This window comes from Nicotiana tabacum, chromosome 22, assembly GCF_000715075.1.
Source record: "Nicotiana tabacum cultivar K326 chromosome 22, ASM71507v2, whole genome shotgun sequence".
Taxonomy (NCBI): Eukaryota; Viridiplantae; Streptophyta; class Magnoliopsida; order Solanales; family Solanaceae; genus Nicotiana; species Nicotiana tabacum.
In genome coordinates this window covers 76,815,017-76,828,015 of record NC_134101.1, presented here as the reverse complement: position 1 = coordinate 76,828,015, position 12,999 = coordinate 76,815,017, and positions in this window count along the sequence as shown.

The window sequence follows — 12,999 nt, the reverse complement described above, 5'->3', positions numbered from 1 at the left end:
ATAGCCTTAACATACCTGAGCCGATTCTCTTAACAATCCCTTTAACACTCGTTGATTGCGACAACACGTAACAGTGAATCGAAGTAGGGGAAATTCGTATGATGTTCTTGAGAAAGATTACACCGTATTCCCTTAAAATTGCAAAATCTCACGTTGCTAGGATACTAAGAATTCACGTTTGAATTCTTGAAGATGCTTATGAGATCTTGTTGAACTGTTGAAGATGCTAAAAAAATGTTCACGTTACAAAATGAATATGCCTCTCTCTTTTAAGTTAAAGATGTCTTATGTTAGAATGGATGTGTTAAGAATGAATAAGTTACTCTTTCTTAATAGTGGATATGTGACTCACATTTTTTTTAAGAATGCCAAGTCCCATATCTCAAATCTTGCCACATAATGTAATGGCTTAAGAGTCACAATTCATGGGCTGCCACGTTTTGGGGGGTTAAGTTCTCCAAAATCATTGATTATCCAAAGATTTTAATTAATCTCCCACTAAAAATTATTAATTACCCAATTATCCACATAATTCTCTAATTAATTCGGTAATATCCCATTACCCAATAATTAAGAATTATCTCAACTTACTTAAATTACTACTCACTTTTAACATACCTTCTACACCTTACTATCATGGCCATGTGGTACCTTGTATGGTACTAGTCCATAAATACCGGGTATTTTAGCTCGGGCCGTAATTTTATCCCACACCAACAACCTTCAACGAAACTCATTTTCTTTGATTCGTTTACCCTCTCACTTTCACGAATTTACTACCACTTGTTAGAAATAACATAATGCTTAAAATCTCAAAATAATCTCATTCCCGAACTTACGTCGATTAACTTACGACGAAATTTTAACGTACAAAAATGCGGGATGTAACATCTCATTTTCGAGCTTTCATCTATTTATTTATGGCGTACTTTCACGTACGAAAATATGAGGTGTAACATCATTGCCCCCTTTGGAACATTCGTCCTCGAATGTTGACTTATGCACTTATTATTATCATAACCTATAGCTCTTGCGAATACTTTAATACTCTCATTGCCATCTAGGCAACTGTTCTATGAATAAATCCAAAGGCTAGGGCATTCCCCCCTTTAGGACTCTTTCTCACACCACGACTTGTGGTCGGAATCTGTTGCTACCTTCTGTCATACAGCCTGTACGACTCTTTCCTTGTATGTGCGCCTATACGACTCTTCTCTTTAGCTTTTAGCCAATCTCTAGGCCTCACTTTTGGGAACATATACAAAACTTGACAAGATGTCCCTCTGGGCATCTATAGGTGTACTGAATTTCTTTGCTCAGTTCTTTGTTAAACTTACGAAGATTGCTTTATCTTATTTCATAGACCTGGCTATCCATCCACATGATTTTTACTGCATTTAGGTAGGCCATACTGTACCATAACTCTTACTTCGATTTATTGTTACTAAGGTCTGCTACCAAACTCCGGGTTACTTTCGTTGCTTATCACATATGTATAAATCTAAGTCCTTTAATACTTCCTCATTACTGTTCATCTTAAGAATGACGGCCTAATATCATCTCATACTTTGTGACTTTTGTCCATCCATTGTTGATGCACCTCAATATTGATCTACAATCTATCATTGATAACTTGAAACCTCTTTCATAATCACTAGGGCTCACGTTGCATCGTGGTACATTTGAAGTGATTTTCCTGATCCACCTGGGGGAGATACGATATATACTTCCGTAATCGTATTTCATAGCATCCCAATGTGATTCTCCTTACCTGGGTATTTTAATCCTGCACAATTCATCAAATCATTACTCAATCAAAGGCCCAATCGTCATCCTTTATCTATCACAATTACACCCTCATTGTAATATCAGGGCAGCATTTCATCTCTTCTAAATGCCATTAGTCTTGGACTTCTTTCAGTTCAGTCAGGCTATACTGAGCTTTCTATAACTTAGAGAAATCATCAACTCTATTATTTTCATGGGCTTAATCTTGAGGACTTATCCATTCTCGTCACCTTCTCCCTCGCCCTTTCTTATCCTTATTCCTATCATAAAAACTTGTCACTTTACTATACGTTAGCTTGTGACCTATACGTATCTATTTATACTGCTCGCAACCTTCCATCAACTTGCTTGCACCATAGATTTCCTTATGTCATCCCGAAATATCAAGCGAGACATCACGTTGTCTCTAACTCTTCTTTACTCTCTTAATTAGACCTCTCAATACTTAGAAACCATAGGTTGGCGGATATTCCATTGACGACGCCTCTACCATTCCTGGATACTGAATCCCAGTGCTTCTAACCTTCTTTCTGTAGTATGGATTATTTGCAACCTTCTGCATTTGAATATCTCATATGTTGTTCACCTTTACCTTACTTACCTTAAAATCTCGTATCTCGTCTTCTATCTCTTTCATGACCTTGCTTTAACACAAGTATAATTCACATCCACAACTTGAAGCTCTATTATAATACTTGCACCTCTTGTGCATACACAGTCCAGTGAGAGCTTCATGTTGACTTCTTATGAGGCTGCTACTCTTCTGACTGGCTTTATTGTAGAGCCGTTATAGAATATGGCTATTGTACTATCTGTCTTGTACCTCTGATATTAAGAGTGATTATGCACTGTTCTTAATCATGATGTTTATAACTTTCTTGGTCCAATAATCAGACTCCTAATTTACTTCATTGATGTAACTCTTTAGTTTCTTATTCCTTCTGATCAGCCTACATGTACGCTTAAGCTATCTTCCGATCTGCGGCTCCGGGTATTAGTTATTTAGCCTTTCATAGATGCTATGGAATACCAATGATACAATCTTCTAACAATTCAATCCTTTGTCTATGACCTGGACTCAATTCTTTCTTTAACTTATACCGGAGCCTTCTATGGTTGTATGATTGTCAACATATGTACTACATGGATAATACTCCAAAATCTTAAGTGCGTTCATAATCTAACTAGCTCTGGATCATTGATCGGATAGTTCCTTTTGTTCCTTCTCAACTTTCTTTAAACGTAAGCTATTACTTTGCCTGGTCTTTCTGCCCCCTTGTTGCGTGCATACTTAGCTTATCTTAGTTCCCACGCATGCCGGAATTTTCGTGCAACTCATGTGATCTCGAATATTTCTTTTGATTTTACTTCCCGTTCATTAGCCATGGTAGATGCCCCTTTCTTATGGAGTGCATACAATGTTATAGTAAGACTGTTTTTACATGACCATTTCTTCTTCAAGTTACTATGCTTGGGTTGAAGCCTTCTTCCTTATTCCCTCAGCTAGTCTTTCATTGTAGTATTTAGGGAGGATCCTCTGACTCTTGTAAAGCTGTGAGCTTATCACATGGTATACTTGACGGAATTTTTGATGTTCTTCCTCGCCTATAGTTATCCGTAGTTACTTATCTCCATGCCCTTGTGCTTGTAGGGTTGCTTCTGAACTAATATTTTCAGTGACTTCCCAATGACACTCTCTTTTATTTTCGTAACACTCATACGATACTTTTAACTACCCCAACTCCTATCTGAATATTTCTCAAGGATCACGATATCATTTCTGCGAGACTGAATTCCCCATACTGGGGTTCTCTATGTTTATCTTGCACGATCTATTGATTTGTCTGTATCCTCTTGTCTAGCCATAACTAGGTTCTTCCTGAATCAACTACTAACTACTCGTTGGCCCATTCTCATATCAATATTTCGCGTAATCTTTCTTTGGTTATTTTCTTTGTCTTAACTTATGTCTCACACTGGCTCCTTATTTATCAATAACATCTCGGGCAGGAACCATTATTTCCCCTCCTTAATGTCGTGTTCGCATAATGTTCTGGAATAATAGCATATCTGTAGGATTTAAATAAGTGCAATCTCATCCCTTTTTCATTTTTGTCGCATTCTTCTTTACTATTCCATAGTTACTAGAACCATTTAATTCCGACTTAATTCCACATCACTCCATATCCCCCCCCCCTTTAGGGGAGTACTAAGAGTTAGTGTTACGACGATCTACGTATAGATGTCTTATCTCTTCATCTTTGGTGTCTTTCCACATCATCGATGATCCTTACTTGCCTCGCGGTAATCCTTATGTTCCAAGGACAACAAAATTCCTTACTCACGAGGGTGACACTTAGTGTAACTGGCACATACAGTCCCTTAAGCTTAACTTTGCTCACCTTGCTTGCTTTAGGGAAGCGTCTTCCTAAATGACCTTTAAAAGGTATTCTTCTGTCGCCCATTCTATAATCGCCGGGACGCAATCTCTAAAATTCTCATGATGCCGACTATTACTCAGTCCCTAGTTCATGTTTAGTTTATCTTGTTCATCAGTCCATGCTGATTTCTTATTACTCTGGGGGTCTTACTTTTCCTTTTGGTAATCACGTTAGAGGTTACGAACTTATTTCTCGAAATGAGCATATGACTTTATGGCCTATACTTTGTTATTGCCTCAAGGCCTGTTACCTCTCGTATTTTCCTTTCCTTGTCTATAGACTCTGTAATACTGTCATCTTTTGATCTACCGTTGTCATCCATGTATCACATCTTACTCATAATGGTTCATTAACTCTCTTCTTATTTCCCGCTAACATTTATGTCTATCACTTTATTCTGAAAACTCGAACAAGACATTTTTTGCTTTTAGCTCCCCTTGCTCCATCTATTGTCTCTTCAGGTTGTCTAACATTCTTTCTCTACTAGGGGCGGGAGTCACATGAAGATAATATTCATCCCTTCCAGGCTTCCAGTGCCTATCTTTGTAGTACTCATATCTAGTTGTACTATTTTAGAGTGAACTATCTGGCATCTCACAAGGAGATCTATTAGCACATTTGCAATATGCTTCGGAAATGTTAGCTAACGCTAACAATCCATCCACCATTTTGGGTTACCCTAACCCCAGCTAGATCCCGATATCATGCCTTCTCTTATAATACTTCTGTTAGCCCCCATAAGGCATAAATAAGAGAGGTGTGGCCAATTGTACATACCTCTGTTATTGTTGAAGGTAACTCAAAAGACTTATATTCCTCTGCGATAATCTTCATTAGATAGGTAGCTCGTACCGTTTTTCATCTTGCTTCTTTTACTTGCTGAAACTTGTATCTACCTTCCTATTCTCTTATTTCTTTTTACCGTAAGAGTGTATAGACAGTCTTGCCTTAGGGATCCTTATCAAGAAGTTTACACATCTTAGTACACACATGATTTGCTGAATACCTCATATTTATCCATCATAAGCATGATGCAAAAATTGAGTTCCTCTGACTCAACATACTATAATAAAATTTCTCAGAATGTCATAAAATCAATATGCCTTTCGGATAAACTTTATCAAATACGTATTTTTCTGAGACCCACGAACAGAAGATATAATAATAAGATACATGGGGAATCAAGAACATAAGCATCTCTAGCATTTCTATGAATAGAGTTATTTATGGAAATTGTGCATTTGCTCGTTTCGTTAGTATCGTATAGATCATGCCAAAAGAAAGAAGGAATAGCCTTAACATACCTGAGCCGATTCTCTTGACAATCCTTTAACACCCGTTGATTGCGACAACACGTAATGGCGGATCGAAGTAGGGAAAATTCATATGATGTTCTTGAGAAAGATTACACCGTATTCCCTTAAAATTGCAAAATTTCACGTTGCTAGGATACTAAGAATTCACGTTTGAATTCTTGAAGATGCTTATGAGATCTTGTTGAACTGTTGAAGATGCTAAAAATGTTCACATTACAAAATGAATATGCCTCTCTCTTTTAAGGTAAAGAAGTCTTATGTTAGAATGGATGTGTTAAGAATGAATAAGTTAAGAATGAATAAGTTACTCTTTCTTAAAAGCGGATATGTGTCACGACCTGAAATTTCCCATCGATGGGACCGTGATGGCACCTAATATTTCACTTGCTAGGCAAGCCAACGTTAGAGAATCATTAACCAATTCCTTATTTCCATTCAGTAATTAACAATAATTAACTAAGGTGAAATATAATAAGTGCGGAATATCGTAAAACTGTATTAACTACTACCACCCGGATCTGGAGTTACAATTCACGAGCATTCTAGAGTTTACAACAAGTAATAGTCTGAAAGAAATACAACTGTCTGAATGAAAGAAAATGGTAAGACATAAAGGATAGACGGGGAGTTCAAGGTCTGTGAACGCCGACAGATCTACCTTGAGTCTCCGGACAACGGACCAGTAGCAAATCTCGATCAGCCTGAGCCGGTATCAAAATCTATACAGGAAGTGCAGAGTGCATTATCAGTACAACCGACCCCAAGTACTGGTAAGTGTCGAGCCTAAACTCGACGAAGTAGTGACGAGGCTAAGGCAAGGCACCTACAAATCAACCTGTACAATTTAACAATGTATATGCAAATAACATAAATGAAGAACTAAACAAGAAATGTCGGGAGGGGAACATACTGAGGGGAATACAAGATAAAGAACTACAACAGAGTGATCACCGGAGTAGTCAATATACCATAAATCAACAGGAATGGTGAATACAGTAAGGAAAAAAAAATGTACGGCATCACCCTTCGTGCTTTTACACTCAATCTCACCATAAAATAAATAGAAACAGCATGGCATCACCCTTCGTGCATTAACTCTCATATCATGGCACGACATCACCCTTCGTGCATTATCACTCACAATATGGCACGGCATCACCCTTCGTGCATTAACACTCACAATGTGGCACGACATCGCCCTTCGTGCATTAACACTCACAATATGGCACAACATCACCCTTCGTGCATTAACACTCACAATATGGCACAGTATCACCCTTTGTGCATTAACACTCACAATATGGCACGATATCACCCTTCCTGAATTATCACTCTCCCTTACCATAATGCAATGCATAAATATCAACAGGGAGATAGAATAACAAGTATAAATCTTACCTCAACATTTGGTTCCAAAACATCAATCTCAACTTTGAAATAAAAAAAAGCTCAATTATCACCAGAAAATCCGTAAACATGATAAGAACAATAAATTGAACAACACTAGTATAACACGTAGAAATTTGGCATAGGAATGAGACAATATAAGAAGAATAGAGAAACATGGAAAATAGGTAAATTAGCGGCACATAAGTACTCGTCACCTCACATATACGCCGCTCACATGAATCTCACTTAGCAAGTAATCTAAGATTCCTAATTCCCTCAAGTCAGGGTTAGACACAACACTTACCTCGCTCTGAAAGCTACTTAATTCTCAATCACAGCTTTTCTTTTGGAATTCACCTCCAAACCACTTGTATCTATTCAAAAAATAACTCAATAATATCAAATATTGCTAAAGGAATCAATAATATTGCATAAATTAAATTTCCCAAATTTTCCTCCAAGAAGTCGAAAAATCGACTCCGGGCCTGTTTGGTCAAAACCCCAGGTTCGGACCAAAATCCTTTCACCCATTCACCCCGAGCCCGAATATGTAATTAGTTTTGGAATTCGACCTCAAATTGGGGTCTAAATCCTCAAATTTCCGAAATTCCTAGTTTTTACCCTAACCCCTATTTCAACCATGAAAACTCTAGATTTTAGGTTGAAATTTCAAGAAATGTAATGGGTAATTGAAATAAAATGGTTTAAAATCACTTACCAACAATTTGGGAAAGGAATGACTCTTGAAAAATTGCCTCACCGTTTGGTTTTTGAGAAAATGAGTTTTTGGCTAAAATCCCGTTTTTGGATTCTGTTAAGTGCTGGGCGACAGTGTTCATCGCGTTCGCGAGAGCACTGTCGCGTTCGCGATGGGCAATGGCTACCAAGCCTTCACATTCGCCAGACCCAGCTCGCGTTCGCGATGGTTACTCCCCCTTGTCCTTCGCGTTCGCGAGACATGGCTCGCGTTCGCGATAAAGCAACAATCCCCCCCCCCCAGGTCTCCACATGCTTCGCGTTCGCGTTGAGCCAGTCGCGTTTGCAAAGGGTAAGTCCCCCATCACTTCGCGTTCATGACCAGGCCTTTGCGTTCGCGAAGAAGAAAACTTCAGCTGCCCAGATTACTCTTCGCATTTGCGAGAGTATCTTCGCGAACACGAAGAAGGACATGCCAGAACACAGAATCTGCAGAAAAAACTAGATTTCCAAAGTCCAAAACATCCTGTGGCCTATCCGAAACTCACCCGAGCCCTCGGGGCTCCAAACCAAACATGCACACAAGTCTAAAAATATCATACGGACCTGCTCGCACGATCAAATCGCCAAAATAACACCTAGAACTACGAATTTAGCACCAAATCAAATGAAATTCTCAAAAACTCTTTAACATTTCTATTTTCTCAACTAGACGTCCGAATCACGTCGAATCAACTCCGTTTCTCACCAAATTTCACAAACAACTCTTAAATATCATAATGAACCTGTACCGGGCTCCGAAACCAAAATACGGACCCGGTACTAACAATGCCAAACATCAATCAATTCTTAAGAACAATTAATTTTCAGACTTTTAATTTTTATCAAAAATTCATAACTTGATCTAGGGACCTCCGAATTTGATCCCGGGCATACGCCCAGGTCCCATAATTCGATACGGACCTACCGGGACCGTCAAAATACGGATTCGGGCCCATTTACCAAAAATATTGACCGAAGTCAACTAAAATCAACTTTTAAGGTAAAAATTCTTATTTTCATTAGTTTTCAACATAAAAGCTTTCAGAAAATATGTCCGAACTGCGCACGCAAATCGAAGAGGGTAAAAATGAGTTTTTTAAGACTTAAGAGCGCAGATTCGAATTTTAAATCATAAGATGACCTTTTGGGTCATTACAATATGTGACTCACGTTTATTTAAGAATGCCAAGTCCCACATCTCATATCTTGCCACATAGTGTAATGGCTTAAGAGTCACAATTCATGGGCTACCACGTTTTTGGGGGGTTAAGTCCTCCAGAATCATTGATTATCTAAAGAATTTAATTAATCTCCCACTAAAAATCATTAATTATCCAATTATCCACATAATTCCCTAATTAATTAGGTAATATCCCATAACCCAATAATTAAGATTTATCTCAACTTACTTAAATTACTACTCACTTTTAACATACCTTGTATACCTTACTATCATGGCCATGTGGTACCTTGTATGGTACCAGTCTATAAATATCGGGTATTTTAGCTCGGGCCGTATTTTTTCCCACACCAACAAACTTCAACGAAACTCATTTTCTTTGATTCGTTTACCCTCTCACTTTCACGAATTTACTACCACTTGTTAGAAATAGCATAATGCTTCAAATCTCAAAATAATCTCATTCCCGAACTTACGTCGATTAACTTACGATGAAATTTTAACATACAAAAATGCAGGATTTAACATCTCATTTCCAAGCATTCATCAATTTATTTATGGCATACTTTCACGTACAAAAATATGGGGTGTAACAAGTATTGAGAGGATGTGGTCTCGTGATTCGGGTTACTCGGGATGAGTGATGATTGAGTTCGTTTTGTTTTTGAATGGAGCTATTATTATCTCTAAGGCAAGTCAAGAGTAAATTGGAAGAAGTTGGGTCGGTTAGTAATGGTTTGAATCAGCATGATTGTGGCAGCGATCAGTTCCTTCGACGTGTTGAGTTATACAGGTGGTTGGTGGTTATACGTGCGGGCTTGACAGCCACTATAATTTGATTGATTTTGGAGGTATTTGATTCTAATGGCCTTGTTATGTATAAATAGATCTCGGAAGAGTTATGGCAGTTTAGACCACGATTTGAGGTTTATATTTTCTGTGATTTTGGGAATTCAGGTATGTGTTGCAATGGTCCTTGTGAAATGAGTTAAGTGAAAGGTTTCTAGCCAATGAAGTATTGGTTCTACTGAGAGTTCAGGGGTCATGATGAAGTTCTCATACTGTCGCGTAGAGGCATGACAAGTATAGTGAGCGATATGAAAATTGGAAGTTGAGGATCAAGGTTACGGTTTAATTTTGTTAGGGATGTTCTGAGCTCAGAGGAGCGGGGGAAAGGATTCAGAAGTTCAGAGTAAGCTGGCATTATCTTAGTGTCACTTGAGAACGGTGTCTTGTGTAAGAGGCTTTGTGTATTGATTTGCAAATTCTTGATTTGCTTTACAGAATTAGTACGATTGGTGGTATGGATGTGAAGACTTCGCTACTTGGTACGGAAGGTCATGGGAGCGTATCCCACGGGGAGATTTGTATAAGTGTTACATGTTAGTCACTTAATTTGTTACGGATTGAAACCAAGTATGTAGATTCTGGTACTATCCCTAATGTGAGACTTTATTCCTGAAAGGCGCTCTAGTCATTTGGTTGTAGACTGTGGGAGTTTGTTCTGGATTAGACAGCTGCTTGTGTGTGTCATGAATAGCACCTTTGTGGATTCTTGAAAGGCTATTGGCCCAGTATGGTATGATCAGAATAGGTTTGAGGTCCATAGGTGGGCCTAATGTGAATGTGTGCTCTACATCAGGTCGGATATGTTCATTCGTCAGAGTATTGCTTACGGATGAGTCTTTGGGCGTTAAATGTTATTCTCGTCGTCAGCTATTCCATGTAATACTCTATTGTGCCAGGTGGATTATGAGACGACTTGATTATTCACACATGTGTTGTGATCTCGTGTAGTTTGTGGTGTTATAAGAGTTGGATGGCTCTCGAGATAAAGGTCATTTATTGCACCTTAGTCGTGCTTGAGGTTTTGTAGTGTATGGCGCTATTCGTCTCCCTAGGGTTGTATTATGCACTTTGCATGCTTGTGGTCGATATTCGAGCATTCGTAAGTGTAAGCATTATGGCATGATGGGTGTTTCCTTATTGATTGTTGCGTGGATTGAGTGGCACGTCGCCACTGGTATATTATTGAATCAGGTGGCACACTACTACGGGTATGTTTTATGGATCGGGTTGTGCGTCGCAACGATGTCATATTTGGATCGAGTTGCACATCGCAACAGTGTCATGTTTGGATCGGGTTACACGCCACAACATTGTAGTTAGATCGGGTTGCATGCCGCAACAGTGAGATTATAAGTGCGGTTCCTTATACTTATTTGTGTGCCTTGTTTCTTATCTACGAGATGGAACCATAACATCGGCTGGGCCGTTTCATTCATTATGCGGGCGGGGTTGTTCCTTGCCAGAGTTCGTTTTTCATTATGAGGGCTTCTCATCTATCGCAACACCTTTGACTAGATTGACCCAGAATGGTGCTCCATTTTGATGGTCCGATAATTGCGAGGCAAGCTTTCAGAAGCTCAAGACCGTGTTGACTATAGCACTGGCGTTAGTGTTGCCTTCCGGTTCAGGGATGCATAATGTGTATTGCGATGCTTCACGCATTGGCCTGGGTTGTGTATTGATTCAAGAAGGGCGAGTTATTGCATATGTTTCATGTCAGCTGAAGCCCCATGAGAAGAATTACCTAGTATATGATTTGGAGTTGGCCGCGATAATTCATGCTCTCAAGATCTGGAGGCATTATCTTTATGGGGTGTCCTGTGAGGTTTACACGGATCATCGTAGCTTGCAGCATTTGTTCAAGTAGAGGGATCTCGATTTGAGGCAGCGCAGGTGGCTTCAGTTACTAAAGGACTATGATATTACCATCCTTTATCATCTGGGAAAACCGAATGTGGTTGTGGATGCCTTGAGCAGAAAGGCTGAGAGTATGGGTAGTTTGGCATTCATTTCAGGAGAGGAGAGGCCATTAACTTTCGACATTCAATCCTTGGCTAACAAACTTGTGAGGTTGGATATTTCAAATCCCAGCCAAGTTCTTGCATCCGTCGCCGGTCAGTCTTCATTATTCGAGCGGATCAAGGCTCGTCAATTTGAAGATTTGCACTTGCTGATTCTTAGGGATATAGTACTACAGGGTGGTGCGAAGGAGGTTACTATCGGTGAGGATAGTGTTCTATGACTTCAGGGCCGTCTATGTGTTCCTAATGTTGATGGATTGAGGGAGAAGATTCTGGAGGAGGTACACAGTTCTCGGTATTCTATTCATCCAGGTGCTATGAAGATGTATCGTGATGTGAGGCAACATTATTGGTGGCGGCGGATGAAGACAAACATAGTTGAGTATGTAGGGAGGTGCCTAAATTGATAGCATGTTATGTATGAACACCAGAGGCCAGATGGCCTACACCAGCAGATGGCTAAACCTGAGTGGGAATGGGAGCACATCACTATGGACTTTGTAGTTGGGTTGCCACGGACTTTGAGAAAGTTTGATGCAGTTTGGGTCATTGTCGACAGGTTGACCAAGTTGGCACACTTCATTCCAGTTGTGACTATGTATTCTTTAGAGAGATTGGCCCAGATTTACATTCAGGAGATTGTTTGGTTGCATGGTGTGCCTGTTTCCATCATTTTAGATAGAAGCCCTCAGTTTACTTTGCATTTCTGGAGAGCAGTACAAAGTGAGTTGGGGACTCGGGTAGAGCTTAGCATAACCTTTCATCCACAGACCGACGGGCACTCGGAGCAGGCGGTTTAGATCTTGGAGGATATGCTCAAAGCATCTGTGACTGTCTTCGGAGGGCAGTTGGATCGATTCTTGCCTTTGGCCGATTTGCTTATAACAACAGTAGTCCAGTATTGAGATGGATCCATTTGAGGCTTTGTATGGTCAGCGGTGTCGGCGGTGTCGTTCGCCTATCGGATGGTTTGAGCCCGGTGAGGCTAGGTTATATGGTACTGATTTGGTGAATGATGCCTTGGAGAAAGTGAAGTTGATTCATGAGCGACATCGCATAGCACTTTCTAGACAGAAGAGTTACGCGGATCATAAGGCGTGGGATTTATCATTTATGGTGGGCGAGAAGGTTCTCTTGAAATTCTCGCCGATGAAAGGAATCATGAGTTTCGGGAAGAAGGGCAAGTTGAGACCAAGGATTATAGGTCCATTTGAGGTGTTGAGGCAAGTTGGGGAGGTTGCTTATGAACTTGCTTTGCCTCCCAGTCTATCGGGAGT